General features: G+C 35.1%; 1 protein-coding gene across 1 annotated transcript in view; it reads right to left on the reverse strand.

The window, feature by feature from the left end:
- LOC144972050 (solute carrier family 22 member 20-like) overlaps nucleotides 1-2,313 on the reverse strand; it is a 14,844-nt gene extending 12,531 nt beyond the window's left edge. The window contains exon 1 of the mRNA XM_078913138.1: nucleotides 2,205-2,313. The gene's annotated coding sequence lies outside the window, so the exon portion shown is untranslated. The remainder of the gene's footprint in view (nucleotides 1-2,204) is intronic.
- Between the last annotated feature and the right edge of the window lie 13,508 nt (nucleotides 2,314-15,821).

Genomic DNA, 15,821 nt, shown 5'->3' on the forward strand with positions numbered 1-15,821 from the left:
GTCAAAACAACCGTTCAGTCGTTGGATTGACTCTTGAGTCTAGAAATGGCGATATACTACAGTTGATTTCTCACTTTTTAATTTAGAGATATACGTCGGTATTAAGTGAATTGTATTATGATCAGATGTGGCTATCGGTTGTTTTCGAAGCGCTCTGAAGGCGTTCTTTATATTGCTTAACACAATTCAAGCGTGTTGTTTCCTCGTGTTGTGCAGGTGACGAACTGTTCTAGTCCAGCTATGGGCAGCTGACAGTGATTAAAATCACCAACAATAATAAGTGGACTGTCCGGGTGACGTAGTAGTAATAACGATACATGCTCATTTATTAATTGGTATGCTTTATAAATTTTTGCGCTAGGTGTAATATAAACATTAACAATGGTTACAACCCGAAACTCCCGAGGCAAGTAGTGTGGACGTAGAGACAAAGAAAGTAGTTCAATATCAGGGGGGTCGATTTGATCTTTTATATTTACAATTTTACACCATCTATCATTGACGTATATGCATAGACCTCCCCCTTCGTTTTTCCCTAATGACGTGTCTCTATCCTTTCTGTACAAAGTAAAATTTGCCAAATCAATACTACTATCGGTGTCCATAGACAAAAGCCATGTTTCCGAAAGACAAATAATGCATGCATTTTTATAATCATAATCAAACTTGGAGAGAGCAGTGAGGGTGTCTATCTTATTACGAAGAGATCTAACATTGGAAAGGAGTGGTGGATTAGATCCTCGTCTATGAAGTCGGTTTTACACGCCTCCTCTTTTGCCCCTTTTCCTTTTCCCATTGAATTTCTTTATTATTTCATTGTGGAGAAAAAACGGCTCTCGGTGGTATTGAAAGTAAGGATGGCTTAAGTCGAAGAGGGTCGTCTCGGGAATAAATATAACTGTCGCCATTTTGTTTTCCTTGAGTTGAAATTGATAGAACAAAATTTTGAGCAAAAGTGTACAATCTGAAGTGGAAGTAATATTATTTTTGTAATTCTAAATCATCATACGACGCTTAATATAATATTAAGCGAAGAATAGGTCTTCAATAAACAAATCGAGAAATAAGATGAAAAAAATCATTTTGTGTCGGATGTCCTTTTTAACTAGCATGCCACTGCCTGTAGCCAAAAACTCATTCATATCTGAGTCGATTGGGGCAATGTGTGCAAATTAGCTTCTCAAAAGAAAGGCAACTCGAGGGCTTGAGTTTTATGACTCATCCGGCCACTTATAGTCCTGAAAATCTTTGTATATGAATGTGAGTAAAGAATATTTTCTAAGGTCTCAATTTTGTGCCGCCCAGAGCAGGACTCGAACCAGGATTCTATTGATCCAAAGGCGAGTGTGATACCATAAGACCACAAAGCCTCCAAAAAATTGAGTTGATAGAATAGGCAAATTGCAAATTTCTCATGCAAAAGATGTCAATATTATGATTTCTCTCTCCCAAAAATAAATAAAAAATAATAAACGAAAATCAAATATTTCTCTCTCTATTTCCCGTTTCTATATTATAGCGACCCCGTATTTAGCATTGAGTTTATTTTATTTTATACATTTACACCCTCTCAGGAGTACATTCCAGTATTGATCTCAAGTAACTTACATCCCCAAAAGCACATGGCTATGGAGCCTGATTGTATCTATTTGTCTGCAGCGTTCAATGATCCGTTATAATTGTTTTGGTGGATTGAACGCTAGAATTAGCTGAATAGGCTACTTTCCACCTCATCCAAAAAAGACACAGTTACCCAATCGCTGTTTGATGGGTAAAAGGGTTTCGAAAAGAAATAATATTAAATCAATTCAACACGTTATCGCCACCCTTCTCTTTACCTATGAGGAAAAGTATCTACCAGTTAAGATAATATAGAGATGGGGGTCCTGATTAGCTGAGTTCGTAATGCACTCGTCTGACACGCAAAGGGAGCGAGATGGATACCGTGAGGAGTTGATTATTTTTTCTGACCCTTTGCCCACCTGGCAGTGATTGGAGAGGTGGGTCTACTAGATTTGTTGGAAAGTACTTTGCGATAGACTAGCATCCTATCAAAAGGATAGCAAGCAATTGCCATTCTCCATTTCGCGGGATAAAAACCAGGATCAACTCCTGCTCCATGGGTCTTATGGCTCTAAAGGACTTCCATTATAGGGATCTCAATTTAAAACACGAGTATGATTTCTTGAAAATGGCTCGCTTACCTTTCAGAATTTCAGCCGAATTCAATACAAAAATAACAAATTAATATCCACTGCTTTAAAAACATGCAATGCATACGTTGAACTGTCTAAAGACAATAATCAGTTATTAATCCTCTTTCCGATCTCAGACCACTTAGTGGTATTGCAGTACAAACAGTGGCGTGGGGCCATTGGATCGAATGGTGCCAGGCACCATCCAATTTTTAAAAAAATTCATTAACAGCATAATTTAATTAAAAATAAAACTGAGAAATTTTAACTCCATTGTCTTTCGCCAACTCCCCAACAACATACTGCCTTTTTAGTCTCCACTCTATCCAAGATTCCGAATCACGCACTGCGCCGACTCGTGTGTTGGTGACATCACTGCGCGAGTTAGTGACGGAATCAACACCGTGGTGCAAAGCAATCCAAGCTCCAGTTAATGCTCTATCCTTTAGTATCGCTACAGCTGATTGAGCGAGAAACTGGGTCGAATTATACTATCTTCAAAAAGCGGAAAACCCCTCGACTTGTGCCAGGATCTGAGAGCTCCACCGTTGGACTGGGGGGGGGGGGGGGGGTGGCCAATGTTACACCATTTACGTCATAACTAGGGTAACTTCGGCCATCCAAAATATTACATTAACTGTCAAAAACACTGATCATTGTCAAGTTTATTTGTAAGCAGCAAAGAAAAACAACATAAAACTTAAAAATATGACATATCAAAATCCCCCCCCCCCCACCTCTTTTTCACGATGATTGAATAAAGTAATTCTTTGCAACGAAGCATTATGGACGAATTTACCAACATTTTTCTTGCTTGTAGTGCCGAGTTGATGGTTACGTGTGTATGAGTGTTTATTTGTGTGTGTGTCTGTGTGTGTATGTGTGTGTTTGTGCGTGTGTATTTGTGTCAGTCAGAGAAAGAAAGCGAAGATTGTCAACAGTTATATTTTGGTGTGTTTTTAGATTTCTTAAGTACTTAAGTGGAGTGATTTTTTCTTTGTGATGCTTTAAGATTTGAATCTACCTTTTCTTTGTGCAATCATTAATCGTATTCCACTGAGTTCCATTATTTGAGATATAATTTGAAGTTTTGTTTTGTTAAACAATGAATTGCAATGAATCAAGATGACTCTTTACTCCACCGACCGTTTGGGAGATTGACACTAGATGACATATTAGAAATAAAAAGAATAGTTCCTCACCAACCAACTGATTTTGCATTGACACAGGTGTGGAAATCTCGAAAACGCTCTTTTTCAGTGACATGGTATGACAGACATGAATGGCTCACAGTTAGTTTAAAAAACAAAAACAAACGTTTCTTTTGTTTTTATTGTCTACTTTTTACAGATACAACAAACACTGACAAATCATATAGTGACCTTAACCACTTTCATCGTATTTCTTGACCTCCTGAACGTTGTTTTAGCACCCTTAAAAGAGTGAAAAATTTCTTGCAAAATTCAATGACACAGGAGCGGTTAAATTCGTGAATGATTTTGTCAATTCACAAAGCTGAAATAGATGCCATTCCAGATTTCAATAAACAAATTATAAAAAGATTTGCAGAGATGAAACATCGCCGTGCAGATTTTCTTTACAAGTACTTAGCTCTTTTGATTTACATTTATCACATATTGATTGCATTATCTACCAAATCCAATCCTTTAAATGGTGGAGAAAGAATAATTACAAGACCTTTTCACACGGGACTTGTATCTCAGTGTTGTGGCTTGTTGTTTTCATGAATTATGTGTTTTTGTGAGTTTTGTACACTCGTAGAAACCATCGACCCTCCCCCCACCCTTCCAAAAAAGAGAGTTTTTAACATGTGCTCTCTCCTCTTAATCGTGTTCACTGTTTTACAATTTTTTTCTTCTTCTAATCATGGCACCACCATATGCCGTCAATACGCCACGCCGCTGAGTACAAATTACCCTTATATCTTAGCCCTGTGACTGCATTGGGCACACATATTTTAATGGTCCTTCCTTATCGTAAGCATAGCAGATTAAAATGATAATTTGTGACCCGCATTATTAAAACTGTAAAACGTCAGGGCGAAACAAAGAGCTAGAAACTAGGTACGGATATTTGCAAGTCTGATAACTGAACGTTTTTTTTTTATTTGGCTTGATTTAACACCTGTTGTAATGTACAATATTATGTTTTTGCATTGGTTTAACACGACGTATACATCTATTCAGGTCTGACATCCGAACGCAAAATATGGGCCTAGTTTAACACTGTTGTAATGGACAATATTATGCGCCTTTATTTGATATTTCCTTTACAACAAAGAGCCCATAACAGAGTGAGTTATCAGACTTGTAATTAGTACGTGTCGGTTTGACAGTATTTCTATTACAAGATATTATGCCCATAAGTATACGTCGGCTAGAAAGAATTTGGTAAAATAAAAATTGAAATTCAAATTTTTGTAGTTTAAGAAATCATAATCATTGACCTCGATAAAACTTTTTTAAGGATTTATAAACTTGCACCAAGTCTCTTTTTTTATTTTATGAGTACTATACCTTCCATTTTTGTCATCTGAACCACCGCAACACAATACCGGCTGGGGTGATGAACCACTTATTATTATTATATTTATTTTTTAATTTTCAAAGACCCTGGTGTCTTTGTTTTTTGAAAATGCGAACAGGCGTAAAAAAAAAAAAAGAAATAAGAATTTCTGTTTTATCTGTGTCTACTTTACTGACGGAGTCCATTGAGTGATGGGAAGAATATTGACCTAAATTTGGCGTGAAACATGATTTTCATATTATATATAATTGGACATGGTACATATTAATGATGATGATGATAATAATTATAATGGTGATAATTATGACAACAAAGATGATGATGATGATGATGATGATGATGATGATGATGATGATGATGATGATGATGATGAGGATGATGATAATAATAATAATAATAGTAATAATAATAATATAATAATAATAATAATAATAATAATAATAATAATAATAATAATAATAATAATATAATAATAATAATAATAATAATAATAATAATAAATAAATAATAATAATAATAATAATAATAATAATAATAATAATAATAATAATAATAATAATAATAATATAATAATAATAATAATATGATAATAATAATAAAAAATAATAATATAATAATAATAATAAATAATAATAATAATAATAATAATAATAATATAATAATAATAATAAATATAATAATAATAATAATAATAATAATATAATAATTAATAATAATAATAATAATAATAATGACGATGACGACGAAGACGACGACGACGACGACGATGGTGATGATGATAATGATGGTGGTGGTTGTGGTGGTGGCGGTGATTACGGGGACATTTATTATGAATTTTATTTAACATTGATGTAATGGACAATATTTTCCCATCAGTTCGATATAAATGACAATAAATAAAAAAAATATAATAAAAGCTCCACTTCAATTCAGAAAATCAAATTATCTTGACGTTTCGGATTTCCCCTTTGGCAAAAAAATAAAGATGAAATCAACATTTAAAAAGAACGAGAAATAATAAGGCAGCATTGTCAAGGAGAACAAATAAAGCAACGGCATCCTCTCGTCTCTCGTTTGTCTATAGTTTCTCTTTCATCGCGTTTTGTTGACAAAGTGGGTACTTTAACGTCTACATCATGTGCCTGTTTGTGCATTCAATTGAATCGCCTATTGCATTTTATGTTCGTTATTTAGGTCCTTGAGCTTCAGACAGCAACATTTGGATTATGCATTAAGTTGAAAATATTTCCGTTTCAACAAATAGACCATAACAATTTGGGTTATCAGACCTATTAAAAATAAGTACCAGAATGAACAACGGGGACAGATACATGAAGATGGTTTATAAGAGTTATCGCCGTCAATATAAAGTCATGTCTAAAAATAACTTTGCTCGCATCACCGGGGATTTCTCTTCGTTTTGATTTGGTTTTCCTTAAGCTTCAAATTGAAATCACTATCTTATAATAATATACCGCACATTTATTGAACTCATTAATTGTTTGCTATTTTAATTTAATTTTAACAATATAGAATCAAATTCTGCTGTTACCGATAAGGAAAAAAAACAAAAAAACAAAACAAAAAAAAAAACAAATAATAATAATAATAATAAAAATAATAATAATAGTAATAATTATAATAATAATAATAATGCTGAAAACTTATATAGCGCTATAACTCCGCGACACCAGACTCTAAGCGCTTAAATTACAAATTACTTTGGCTGAAACATACTTATTCACACACACAAGCATACACACACACACACACACACACACACACACACGCACACAAATCTGTTCCACTTTTCAACTTCTTGTTCCCAACATACAGCACCTCCGTCTTATCATCATTCAGTTTCAGTCTGTTCTCATTCTTCTATTTCTTAACACTTTGGATACAATTCTTACTATCGGTTGATACTTCTTGTAAATTTCTCGTATTGGAAACGCAGTACAATTACGTATCGTATTGGTGGTAAGACAGACCGAAACTTCTGATGATTTTAGACAGAGGGCCAACGTACAGAACAAAAAGAACGGGTCCAAGTACTGAACCCTGGGGAACCCCACAATCAAGAATGATTTCCTCAGATCTATATTCCTCCACCGTAGTAATCTGTTAACGTTTAAACAAATATGACCTTAAATAATCAATTATAACAGACACGTCATAAGTAATTTCAAGACGTTTGAGGAGAAGATTGTGATCAATAGTATCAAAAGCAGACGATAGGTCAAGTAAATTCAGCAAAGAACACGAACTACCCTAAAAGAGGAAAACAAAATCAAGTCTGTGGTGTTCAGCGATAGATTGTAAGAATGTACAATACAACCGACCTAATCTTTCATTTTAAAAGATTCCTTCCCGATGAAGAAAGGTGAGCTGATGCGAAGATCGTTCGAGATAGATGATAATTCACGTACTAAAGTTTGTACATACCGTACTGTTTGTTTCATAAAGAACTGTCCCCTTACCCGTATGCATGGACTCGGGATCCCAATTTTTTATAAAAAACATTCAATCTTTTTATTAAACCAAACAATTCTAAGACAAAAGTAAAGATCAATGACACTGGACACGCCTCTAGGGTAACTTGATAGATCTTTCAAACACCCTTTCCCTTTCCTGTTTTGCATTTTATTCATATTAGAGACTTAAATCAAATCAATGCGTTCTTCTCTTCTTTCTTCTAACCTGAATTGTGTTGATTGAGACCTAAACCCAATTTATAAAAGCCAAAACATATCATAATGTCAACTAATCTGCATGTATGAACAATTGTACACTATGACATACTAGGTTAGATAATTTAGACATGACAAAAACAAGAGGTCATGAACCCACACCGATTGTTTGTCTAGTGAAGTTAACTAACCCAGAGGGAATTATTCATCTTGATAATGTCTTCTATATTTCGGGGTAAATTTTTCACAAAATCCTAGCTAGTCACTTGCCTAGAAGTGGGCGTTGTGATGACGGTGACGAATTCGGTTATTTTGTGCGGGTAACATCACCTCTTTACTACATGAAGGAGGAAAGATACACACGCCTTCTTACTTACAACGTAAAAGATTTCCAAAGAGGAAATTAGCAACACACGTGAAATTGACTGTCGACTGTTATAGACTGCAATGATAGCCATCGGTGACTGGCAATTCTATATTTAGGCCAATGGCAGTTTCATTGAGACAACGAACACCGAGATTGAAAATCAAAGAAATTGAAAAACAAAAACAACAAAAACAACAAAAACAAAACAAACAAAAAATAATTACACCAAATTGCAATGTGAACAGAACAACTTTTGTCTCCACTATACTTTTTAATCATTTTTAAAAATTGTTCTTAGACCCAAACCCTTCGATTTCGTGATCTCTCGTTCACTCTCAACTCCGACCCGATAGATTCACTTTTTTATAGTTTTTACTCACAAAAATATATGTACTTTTGACGATCTGCACTTATCTTATAGTTTTTTAAAGCCAGTGTCAATGGCAAAAGTACACTTTTTGCCTCTGTCATTCGTAACTGACATATTTTATTTCTGAATCGAAGCGCACTCAATCTATAAATAGCTGCTATCATGAAGTCTTGCTTTGACAAAAGACTAATACTTGGCCAAACTTAGTCCGAAGGTCCCGTGATTTTAGTCCCGGACTTGCTTAGTCAGCTCACATGAAATCCGATTTGTTCAAGTCATTTACTAAAGTCAGAGATAGTCCGAGACTAAGCGCTAATCTGCGTTCATGAAAACGGCCCCAGGTGTCTGTTTTTATGGTATGGTAATAATACCCCTCTTTTTTTATAACTTGAATCAAAGACATTTTGTTCTTTTAGTTGCAGTGTCATTACAAATGTGTGTATTTTTGTTATAAAGTAAATTGTTAGATATTCAATATATTTCAGAAACATGTATTTTGCTTCATTTGATTATTCATAATCAGTCTTAGGCAATATAAAAATATGATATAAAGTATTCATACTGCTATATTTGATATTTTTGTTTTAGGAATGGGTCTATATAGTGATATTGTATAGCTTAGAGTTATTTGATTGATACCAACCAAAGTACACATATTTGCATATCTGATTATCAAAACGTTTAGTGGGCTCATAGCTTAAAGGGCGGATTCTACAGAGCACGTTTCGGGATTTAGTATTTCAGACCAAATTAGGCCAAATTTCAAAATTGATGAATATTATCATATTTTGTATCATTTGAAAGATAATTTTAAGCTCTTTCGGAAAATATAAATATCTTGAGCTAGATCACCTTTACACCAGTGTATGACTTACTTGACTTATGCCTCTTGGCTCCTGGCCGAGCATAGGGCCTCAACAGCACTCTTCCATCTTCTTCTGTCCTTGGCACAGACCTTTGCCTCACTCCAGGTAAGATTGAAGACGCTCAAATCTTGGTGAGGACTTCTCCAAGTCTGTTTTGGACGACCCCGTTTCCTCTTGCCCTTTGGGTTCCATCCGAGAGCCTGCTTGGTTGTATTACAGGGCTCTTTCCGAAGAGTATGGCTAACCCATCGCCACTTTCTGCGTCTGACCTGGACATCCATTTGTTCTTGGTTTGTTCTTGTCCAAAGGTCAGTATTTGGCACTTTTTCAAACCATTTCAACCTGAGTATTTGTCGAAGGCAGCGATTGACAAAAGTTTGTATCTTGGCTGATGTGGTCAACGTTGTTAGCCAAGTCTCTGACCCATAGAGCAGGACTGCTTTAACTAAATATTTAAATATTTTAAGCTTGGTGTTTGTGGATTTGCTGGACACTTTCCATATTGGTCTCATTCTTTTTTATAGTCAGATTTTTAATAAATGGCGCGTGTTTTTATTCTTTTTTTCAGCTGCCCCCCAATGCATAACTGCAAAAATTTGTATGAACCTCCGAATCAATTTGTCTTAATAAAAAAAAAAGATTTTTTTTCATGAATTTTAAAACAATAGGAAAGGATTTCGTTTATTACAGCTATATTAAAATCGATAACAGGTGAGGATCGGAACTCATAGAAGATTTACATTATAAAATTATGAATTTTCCGCATATCCATTTTAAAGGAATTCCTTAAACTGGAGTGTTTGGTTAATTGAAGCTTAAACGATATACGTGCAGTATTTGAATATGAAGCAACGAATGGCAATTATTAACTATCAGACATCTACATTTTATAACTATCAATACACATTACTAGTGAATACAAACAAAAATGAACATAACGCGCTTCCAATATAATTTTGATTGCAAAAGTTTGACAAATAGCTTGTGTTTATGCCAAAGAGGATTACATAAATTTATGTAGACTGGTCAAAAGTGAAAATTCATCAATTATGAGACAGTGTCTCAACAAATATGTATTCAACAATAACAACAACAACTAAAACAATAACAACAACAACAACATCAACCAAGAAATTTTGGACACATCAATCAGCACAGTCTGATGACGAGGATGATGAAAAGTAGAAATGAAACGACTACAGAAAGATTCCGAGCATCACTGTATCCAATGAAATGTATTTTTTCTCTAGTTTGCGAAGGTTGAAGCATGTCTTTTCTCACTCTACTCTTTATCATTTATTGCCTCGTCTGTGAGGAGTAAATTTGGTGTTCTTCCTCTAAATCTTTCCCTCTTAGGGAACTTAGGCCCAAATGACTTCAATTGGATTGCGCTCCCAGTGATATGGAGGAAGTCGCGCAACCTCGTGTCAGAACTCCCTGATTAGACAATCTGCTTTGAAAGCTGTTTCTGGTTCATTTTTTACTAAGGAGTATAGAATACGTAGTACTGTCTGATTGAAACCATGAAATCATGTCAGCTTTCATATTTGCCAAAGTTGGAGCCTTAAAGTGACCATGGGCCAACGAATGGTAGCGTTGTCCAATACAATACAGCTGGGTGCTTCAATGAGGGCAGCAAACGATATTAAATCAGTCTTAAAACGCCTTTGCGTTGACCCCAGAATAATATACCAGAGAAGAAAAAATGGCACGGCATCCTTTTAAATTTCCAGTATCATCACCACCTGCAAGAAAAGCAATGATTCTCTGTCCAGAACCCATGGTCTTTTTTCTGCTTGAATAATTAGACGTCCAATATTTATTTCGGATGTATATTTACGCTCACCCATATATCTTTGGATGATATCCATATCAAAGTTATCTATGATCCTTTTCCTGCCACGTCGTTCTACACAGGTGATATCTCTGTCGTAATTCGATAACGATCTTCTCATGGTTGATTGTGAAATTCCAAAACCATTGCCGTCCTCTTTAATGACTTATCGATAGATACAAGAAGACTTCTTTTCGCAGCTTTACGAGAGTGGAACCGATAGAGATTCCGTACCGTATCGTGTTGTTTAAGAGCCTAATATGTGTTTAAAACCTTTAAAGGCCCTGTGAAACGTTCATGCATAGACAAAAATTTGGTCAAAGTTATATTAACAGTGCTTGTTAATTTGACAATATTGAGTATACAATCACTATTTCAAATGATTTAAAGCAAGAGATTTCATCTCAGTCTTTGGTAACTGCGACATGATGTGCGAGTGGATAATATGCCATAAATAATAATTTCAAATTTTAAGAAAAACTACATAAGTGGTATGTTAATAACACTTAAAGCCAATTGTTATAATTTGGAAAGAAGTATGACGTGAACTCATAATCACTACGTCAGCACATGATTTTTTGGAAATACGATGCATTCATTCATACTTTGTGGTGCGTTACTTGTTTTAATTTTTTACCGTGTAAAATTTCTTATTTTATGTCAGCTGTTTTAAAGTAGTGTTTTTATAGGTCTTAAAGAAGAAAAAAAAATTAATATGGCATGCATAAGGTCCAAAATCTAGATTCAGTTAAGACAAATTGAGTCAAAGATTGACACCAATTTTTACAACTTTTGATAGAGGAACAGCTGAGAAAAACCAGAAAAACACGCGCCATTAATAAAAAATCTGACTATAGTAAATCAATACCTAGACACAGAAATAGTAAATGTCGTAACTAGGATTAATTGATTCCAAACCAACATAAATTGTCTGTGCAAGTATTAAAAATTGCAAAACACATTTTCTTGCTTATGTAGATTCCTTGTAAGAAAACAAACAAGAAAACGTACAACATTGGAAAAAGAATAGATATGATATGAGAAATAACAGTTGAAATATATATATATATTATGTTCTGTAGAATCCGCCTCTGGAAATAATCACAAACCAACGTAAAATTTTGTCCATTACAGCAATATTAAAACAATCCCATAATAACGTCCGTTTATCAATATGTGCAAATCGAAACCAACTCTTTGCTGCTCGTTTGGAACAAGGGAGTGTTTATTTCATTCTTACACTCCTCATGCACAGTCAACTGAGGGTCTGCTGCAAAGACAATACAATTTAGATCGTTTTTCGAATAGCAAGTTACTGAACACTTTACTGCAAGTCGATATGTTTGTTAACTTTTTGAACATTTATAGTCATTAAAAAATTTTAATTTATTGTTCTTACTTAACATGTGTCCTGAATTATCATGTAATATATGTCTCTATGTATCATTGCGTAACGCTCACTTTAAAAATAAAAACTTTTTAAAACTTTATCTTTCAATTTTTTATTAAACATGCTTGGAATTTTTAGGACGAGTAATTTGCATATTTATTTGCATATTTTACTCTTTTTTCATCTGTGGTGTTTCATTTTGTTGATAAAGGGGAAACCCGAAACGTTCATTTGATCTGTTTTTGTAATCAAATTGAAGCTTACATTCAACTTCACATTATTATTTATATGTATTCACTTCATTACTTTAAGGATTTCAGATATACGCAAAGTTTTCAACAGTTTTCATCTATTTATGACATCAAGTATTATTATTGCCCCTTTGATGCTTTCAATGTGATGGTTTCGGATGGATAATACCCAGGTTTAACTTATGGCCACACCCTCCACTCTAACTGTCCAGTATAAACATCAATAGATAGTATGCGCTTGACTGAGAAGCTCATAACATTGCCATCCGGAAGTATAACGGACCAACACACAACACTGTGTGTATCCATGAACGCGTATAGTCAGGTTAATAAAGTTCAGTGAGCATTACTCATAAACGCGGATGGCAAAAAACAATAACAAAGACCTGAGTGACGTCATCTTCGAACTATCTATACAGAAATTCCTGAGTGAGGAACTGTCCGATTGGCTTTTTTCAGCAAATCGTGGCATTCATAATGATATTATTCACTTGTTCACATTAAGGTATTCTGATTTACAGAAATTTCAATAAGTTTCACCGATTAACAACATCAACTAGTATTACTGCTAATATTACTGTCGTTTTTATGCCATCGATGTGATAATTATTGCCCTGGGAAATATTTAATAAACGTTATCGGCAAACTGTCAATGGGAGCAATCTATATTCATGTTTTCGTCCAACCATCGATCCCACGAATTTTTGCTGAACAACGATTGGAGTTTCTCAATGTATCTAAACACGCCGCTTTGTTTATGAACATTGTAAAAATACACATGTATCATGCTGAGCAAAATGACTAATTGTAACGTTGGTTATTCTTAAAATGTGAACATTTTTCACTATGTGGGTAATTTTGAGCACATTCTGCAATGTGACCAATGACCTCGAGCACATGGAAATGTAATATAGATCGTACCCATTATATCTGTCTATCTTCTAGCCCGAACAAGCAAAAATAGACAAATTATTATGATGGAATACTTGATACTGTTCACGTCGGCTTCAGATTTTCATTTGACCTCAGGATTAAAGTGGTCAAGACACCCATTTTCTTTCATGTAAGTTAGATCAGTGTATATTACTTAGTTTTGAATTATGGGCAAACTCTCAATTTTACCAATCCACAATCAAAACATGATCACCAGAGGACTGTACTACTGTACTGTAAGGTAAGTTCTCGATCCCAGTATCGGGGAGACATTCCGAAAGCTCCTACATCCCCAGTATTCTTTCAATTTGTATTTTCACAGTTGATTTTTTGTCAGGCTTTTATTTATTCAATTTGTCATCATATAGAAGCATTTAAAAAACTCTAGAACAAACCTTGATAGATTTGTGTTGGTTTCAAATTTCCTAATTTGACTATTGTTTTGATTCTCGGCCGCCATTTTGATTTGTGAAGTATTGAAAAGTAGTGCAAAAAGCAGTCCGAGGTTTTTTTTTTTATTAGGGTCAGCTCGAGATCGGATAATTTTTCTTTATTAGGGTTAGCCATTAGTCTTAGCAAAGGTGCTAGGGTGTTTATTTTTCCTATTACTATTAGGGTTAGTTAAAGGTACAGTACTAGGTTTTATTTTTTCTTGGGGTTGAGGGAATATTATTTGAGTTGTTTCCCTTTGTTCTTTGAGCTTTCTGAAAGCCTCCCCAGGATCGTCTTTCAACTCTGCACGTCTGCTACTTCAGGTTTATTTTCGCAGTTGATTTTCTTACCACAACCTGTTTTCACACACGGACAACTGTATGTTGCTGAGTCACGGGTCAGAGGTTATAACAAGAGATGAAGTGAATAGAAAAGTGCCAGAAGACAATAGAGAATAAGAATTTTTCGGCGGTTGATGGGGTTTGAACCCGCGACCTTATTGGTACGAAACTCTGCCTGGCCGGTGAGAGCGTGACTCTACCGTATGAGCTATCCACTAACTCAAACAAATTCGTATCAATCTCAGGTCATTCATTGCTAGATCCCTCTGTCACCGACTACTGGAGGTAGCGGGTACAACACACACAACCACAGCGAAGTTAGTAGGCCAGCAATAAAGCTTAATAGCCAATATTCTCAACACAAACATATAACATAGAAACAATTGAGACATTGAGTATGCTCCGATATATGGGGTGAATTTTTAATTCATAAAAGTGAGTGGAGCAGGCACTTATGTTGGTAACAACAAGAGAGGAAGTGAATAGAAAAGTGCCAGAAGACATAGAGAATAAAAAATTTTCGGCTGTTGATGGGGTTTGAACCCGCGACCTTATTGGTACGACAACTCCGCCTGGTCGGTGAGAGCGTGACTCTACCGTATGACAGCGAAGTTAGTAGGCCAGAGGGTCAGATTAGTCAGGTTAGTAGGGCCAGAGGCTATAGTGGCTTTCACTTCATGTTGGGTCACACAGAAATATCAACAGAGGATGTACCAAGCTACACAGACAACGTTGTTTACCAATCTGCCGTCATTAAATTATGGTGGGTACAATATCGAATGAAAATAGTCCTTTCCTCGCGAAATTGCGGGCTTTTTACCAGTATATATATATATAGTTTTGATATCATCTCATTGTCTCTCTCTCTCTCTCTCTATCTCTCTCTCTCTCTCTTTCTCTCTCTCTTTCTCTCTCTCTCTCTCTCTCTCTCTCTCTCTCTCTCTCTCTCTCTACCATTGCACACACACAGACACAGATTTACAAATTTTCACCTATATTATTATGACGATCTCATATAAATATATATGTATTTTGTGTTTACTTGAAAAAGGCCAAAGGCCGAAACGTCGTTTGTTTTGTGTTGTTCATTCAGGAGTCAGATTTACTCCCTTTATCTTTATCTCCATTTTATTGACTCATTTAGGCACCTCCAGTTATTAGATTAGCCATACATCTCAATAGCTGATCAAATGATGTAATATGGTACACTGCTTACTCCTTGTGTGTTGCAAATAACATCCATTAAATTAATAAATTAGATAAAATGCGCATCTGATGGCGCAATATCCACTTAACGTGCTCAAAACGCATAGTAAGTGGTCCCTAACTAACAGCAATTCTTAACATGCACGACGAAACATGACGCCTGTTATGCAATTTTACATTTTCCCGGACATAGACGCTGTTAACGGTCAGGTACTCATTTTCAACAGTATGGTGAATAAATGTGAATAAAATAGAGCGGTTTTCAAGGACTCAATTATGCGCTGCTCAGAGCGGATTCGAACTCTGAACCTTTAGATCAGAAGGCGAATGTCATATCACTAGACCACAAACCCGCATTCAGTTTGTCTCTATTAAATGGAGTTATGAAGCAAATATTAA

The sequence above is a fragment of the Berghia stephanieae genome, chromosome 4, assembly GCF_034508935.2.
Source record: "Berghia stephanieae isolate SIO BIC M18660-M18661 chromosome 4, UCSD_Bste_1.3, whole genome shotgun sequence".
Taxonomy (NCBI): Eukaryota; Metazoa; Mollusca; class Gastropoda; order Nudibranchia; family Aeolidiidae; genus Berghia; species Berghia stephanieae.